Below are 6,000 nucleotides of genomic sequence, written 5' to 3'. Positions count from 1 at the left end.
AGAACTAGATCGTGGCAGAGGCAATGGAACTCCACCAATTTCGAGGTAGTGGAGCCTGGTCTGCAACTCTGAGATGGTCATCTTCCTGCAATGGGAACATGACTCATCCATGAATGGCACTTCAGTGTTCTTAATGCCCAGGCACGTGAGATAGCGATCGTGACCATCATCCGGCGCCAGGTAACGACCACATCCAAAAATGCACGGGTGAAATCGCATCTTTAAAAAGATGTTCACCCATGAATGCTCTTTTAGAATTGCTCTTTTAGTTGTGCTGAAGCACACAGGGGAGATGGCAACCACAACACTACAGGGGGTTGTGCAGCCTGTAGTATGCACCCACTCAACGAAGGTTGACCAACCCACTGTCGTGCGATGACACCCGCACAGAGAAGCTCCTTTAAGAGACCTGACACACGAAGCTCGGCAGGAGCAGAACGATAATACTGCTCGGCTCCAAAGGAAAAAGCTGATATGTGCTGCACCAGCTGCCTACTTATACTCACACTGTGATCAGCGGAAGCCAATGTGCATTGGCTCGTTTAGTTTACACTCAAGGTGGATTGGTTTCTCTGGCGAGATTCCCAATTCATCTTTCACCGACGTGACGTTGAGAGTGACCGACTGAAAGGGAACCGCAGTTCTGCCCAGCGCGTATCTGCTTTGGTGGCGCATCTAATAAAGCGAGTGTGCTTGTGTCACAGTTACCTGGGTCTGAATCCAGTCTGTGGTGTCTCCTACATTCATTGTTCAAATGTCTGTCCCCAGTGTGTCACTGATGCTCTCCAGGTGAGTGAGTTAGCTGGTATGCTGGGAATGTAAGTAAAAGATGAATTGTTAAGCTGTGCCATAATTTATAAAGATTCATTTTTGCATTAAAAGCACAAAAGTATTATGCTATTAGCACACTTCAAGTTTACCTTTGAATGCCATTGCAGTGCATTTTAAAGTTACTAAAATTAAAGGATAGTATGATTTCAGTATGCTATTAGTATAATATTAATGCACGTTTAACACTTTTAAAGTGTAATTGTAATGTCAGCGAAATACATGAAGTTTATGCTGAGTGAATTCTGCATTTCAAAACTTAAATACAAGAAGCGATATTTAAAGTGTACTTAAGTTTGCTTAAAATAGTTCCACTTGAGCACAAGCAAGTATATTTGTTACAACTTTAGTTGTACTTAAACACTGCTTTGGCACAACTAAAATGCATTTAGTACAAAATTAGTTGTTCCAATTTAACAGACTTTAAGTATACCAATTTATAGTGTGCCACAAATATAAAATAGACATATGACATATTGGGGATCACAATGTATCATCCAGAATGACTTAATCATGCACATTTTACGTTTAAAAGTACACTTAGAAATGTTTCAAATTTTGTATCTGTGTGATTTTGAGGGTCTTAGTTTAATTCCTAAAATGAGTCCCCTTAGCTTATCTCTATTAAAGTTTTAATCTAGTGGAGCCAAGACTGTAAACACTCTGATTAAGCCAAATGCTACAAAAGAGCTACTGTAATCAGAGGCTCTATCTTGACTCTCTCATTTTAAGCAGACCTCCCCTGCTGTGTGTAACAAGATGCTATCACTGAAACTCCACAAAGGCTTTACCTGAATCCAAACTCTGCACTCAGATATGTAGACTAACCCATTTGTATTAAAAAGGGATGATCGTATGGAAACACCATTATCTATGCTATTAAAGAGATTAATGCTTGGAAATCCGTCCCAAATGGTCCCAACTTAAAACCTAATGGGATGAGCTCATCTGAGGTATTCTCACACATAACTACACATGCAGGCCACATTGGTGAACAAAACTTTTAGTGCATAAGTTGTGTTGATCAGTCCTAAAAGATTTACCATATTTTCCTGTGGAAAATAATAAAGTGGATGAATTATTAAAAAGTAGGTGGGAATCAAGAAGTGAGAAAAACAAAACTGCAAAATTTCAGCATCGTCAATAATTTAATTTTAGCTTCATAGTTATTCATATCAATGAGTCCATCTGATATACAGTACGGTAAGAGTAAAATGTCCCAGCTCCTGGGCTGCATTTTCCAAAAGTTTAAGTGCAGCAGATTATTAGGAACAGTGGTTTCCAAAGTCAACTGTATTTAGATTTACAATTTGAAACACATTTCTAGTGGGTTGTATATTTTAGCACTACATGCTTATAATCTTGATATGATAATTCAGTAGGGGTTCATTCTGTGTCAACTCAACCAGAACTCCCCGGCTCAAATTTGAGATTTTACAAATATTTTTTTCCTGGAGAAAAACAGACATTTATAGTAATGAAAGCCAAAATATTTAATGTCATGGATGAATATTGACTGTGTAATCCACTATTTTGTAGAGGGGGGTCAAAATGGCAATTTTCACCTGAGATTCAGAGCCTAATTACAGGGGGGTAAAAATGACTTCAGAAAGATGGCATCATCTTAATGTTACTTTTACACAGAATTAGATAGGTCTGTTAGTAAAATCGGTTCACTTTAGCAGTCTTTGTTGCATTATGTGCCAATGGTGACCGTTCAAAAATGGGGAAACAGCACTTTTCAAGTTTTTTTTCTCCAGAGTTTGCATGCCTGTAACTCAATTATAAAATATATCTTCATGCCCTTTTAGATACTGGGAAACAAACTTTCATTTTGGCATAATTTTTAAGGCCCTATATGGTTCAGTTCTAGAGATATTGAAATTGTAATATAGCTTCAGGAGTAAATTGTTAAATTGTAGATATTTTCAGTGGCCAAAAACCAAATGAGGGTCAATTTGCAAAATATGATACTTTTTTTCTTTTAAAGAGAAATGTCTGAAGAACAAATAATGTTAAAACTAGAGCTAGAGATCTCGTATCTTGCCGGCCACTTCGCTCTTCAGCCCGCTGACTGCTCCTCTCTCAAGCCTGCTGACCACTTCACACTCAAGCCTGCTGTCAGCTTCACAATCAATTCTGCCAGCCGCTTCACTCTCAAGCCCAGAGAGGACTGCTGTTTCCACGTCTGGCCCAGGTAGGGCCTCAGATCCCGAGTGCCCGGAGAGGGCTCCTGTTCCTATGCCAAGCCCAGAGAGGGCTACGGTTCCCGCATCTGGCTTGTCTGTCCATAAAAATTAAGAGGCCAACAGGAAAGCTTGTTAAGACCCAATATCTAAAAGGGCATTAATATATCTTTAATACTTATTGAGTTACAGGCATGCAAACTTTGGAGAAAAACTTGCTGTTTCCCCATTTTTGAATGGTCACCATTGGCACATAATGCAACAAAGATTACTAAATTGAACCAATTTTACTAACCGACCTACCAATCTCTGTGTAAAAATAACATTATGATGCTGCCATCTTTCTAAAGTCATTTTTACCCCCCTGTAATTAGGCTCTGAATCTCAGGTGAAAATTGCCATTTTGACCCCCTTCTACAAAACAGTGTATCACTCAGTGAATATTCATCCATGACATTTAATATTTTGGCTTTCATCACTATACATGTCTGTCTTTCTTCATAAAAAATATCAGCAAAATCTAACATTTGAGCTGGGGAAATTTTTGAAATTTGGTTAATTTGACATGGAATGACCCTATAGTATAACAGAATAAATTCTGTAGCACATGCTGTAGCTTTAAAATCTCTATAAAATATAAACGTTTCTGTCAAAGGCCCTCATTCTATCCATTATTAATTCTGTATTTCAAATTTAAAATGTCATGTGTGAGATTCCTAGTAGTACTATGACAGATCTTCTACCGTTGATCAACATTCTGAGATCTGGTGTGGTTGAGTGTGGTGGCTAAGGGTTTGTTTAATCTGTCTATGGTGGCAGCTGACAACTCTTGAATTGATGCCAGATTTTAGAGCTCTATTGGGCTGTAAATCTGAAGCCTCTTAGCAGATTATAAATGTAATTAGACATATAAAACGCCTTACTCTCTTTCATCTGCAGATGTCAAAAGAGTTTGCTTGTTAATTGATACATTAGTATATACACATTTTTTTCAGTCTTTTTCATCTTGGTTTATTAAAACGCCAGCTGATTTGAATGTGATCCCATGTTTTTGAGTGGCTGTGTGCTTTTATTTAGTCTGCATGTGGGTAAGGGGGGTTATTGGCTATATACTGATTATAGAGCTCTGTGGGATGGGTTGGAGCTCACCGTGCTTATACAGAACTGCACAACTGGAATTGGAGTCCATTAGTTTTGAGGATAAACTATGATGCCATACAAATTTCATTTTATATTATCTCATTATGACTCCCACGGCTAGTCTAGTGACTGCAATCAAATGAAAGTGAATTTAATCATTTTACTAATTTTATTTTCCACTTATTTAATTAAATTTTTTTTGTCACTATACTTTATGCACTTAATGCATTCCTTCTTTCAATATGAACCATTGCACTAATATGTGCATATAATAATGAGAAGTAATAGCTAAAAACAATTTAGAGATAAATGCAATGTGTAAGTTCTCATTCTAATAAAATCTAGTTTGTCATATTTTTGACTTAACATGGGCCATGTGGCATTACAATTAGGCAAATATAGTTAATTTAATTACTTTAATTATTATTGATCATTCAAACAATGCTCTCTGAAGATAATGTATACAAATTTCAAAATGCTTATCTTACTTTTTGAACATGAACAAACAGTTTAATTCTCACAGTCAGCGTCGAGTTGAGCTGGTCTGTCTGGGTGGTCGCAGTAAACAGTAGGAGTGCTGAGGGTTTAATATGTCAAAACATGCTCGCTGAAATGAAGACAGACAGCTGTTTATCCACAGTCTCTGCCAGAGTCTCTCTGTGATGCCAAAATTCATTGACGTCACTTCCTGTTTGTTGCTGCCTGTTGTATTGAGTTTGAGCTACGTCAAGTTAATTCTTTATTGTCTAATTTTTTATCTTAAAATCAGTTTTATACATCATCATTTTCGTTTCTATAATGTGGGAATATATCCCCTATCGTATTCTACAACATAAACAACCAGAGCACCTTGTTATCACTAGTTTTTATTTTGATTTCCAGAGTCCACTATTAGCTTATAACCTGTTTGCATTTCCAGCGTGGTTGCCGCTAATCTCGCTTACATAGCAAATACTCTATTCACACACTTTACCATTGTTTTACTCACTGTTACTTGCATTAATGGCTGATCTTTGTCTACGTTTGAGTGCAGGTGAGGACACGTTCAAGCTGCATTCAATGCAGTAAAGTAGTTCCATGACCTGGTGGAGAACCAGGCCCATCTGAGAGAGGAGAGCCACCCTGGAAACATCCCAGGCTGACGCTCACAAGTCCAGGGAAAGTATACAGCGCACTGCTAACTCTCCCACCACCTCCACTCTGTGTGTTTCTCTGCACAGGCCCCATGCACCCAGGACGTGATCTTCCCAGATGTCCTTCATTCTGGCGCTGGGATACCAGGGACCCTGGGTGCACCAGCAGCGGAAGACGCGAACCAGGCCCTGGGCATGGACCTCTTCGACTTTTTGCTTTAAATGGTTTTTATGTTGTGATTTTTTTTTTTCCTTTCTCTTTGGAGTGTTACAAGCTATTTGTGAATAGAAAAGATCCCTAAAGTTGCAAAGACTAAAGTCTCAAACCCAAAGAGATATTCTTTATAAAATTTAAGACTCGTCCACGCTCTCCTAAAACACCTCATTTAAACACACCCCCACATGTCTATGTTACGATGTAGGAAGATTTGCATAACACTGCCCAAATGTTCACGCAAAGGAAGAAGGCGTAACTTTATTGTTGCTGCCACTGCCACCATGCGCAATGCGTAAAAAGATATTATAAGTCATTATAATCCGAAATTATTTCCCCACTGGATGCAACAAATGCCTCGTTTATAATGGGTTTTAATGTTTTTGTCTCTGCGCTACAGGAGAAGGCATCACAGTATGATAAGGGGCGTAATATTTCCGTCACATGCTTGAGGTATTCGGCCAATCACAATGCACTGGATAGCTGGCAAATCAGAGCA

This window comes from Cyprinus carpio, chromosome B5 (genome assembly GCF_018340385.1).
Source record: "Cyprinus carpio isolate SPL01 chromosome B5, ASM1834038v1, whole genome shotgun sequence".
NCBI classification, from domain to species: Eukaryota; Metazoa; Chordata; class Actinopteri; order Cypriniformes; family Cyprinidae; genus Cyprinus; species Cyprinus carpio.
This window is presented reverse-complemented; position numbering follows the sequence as displayed.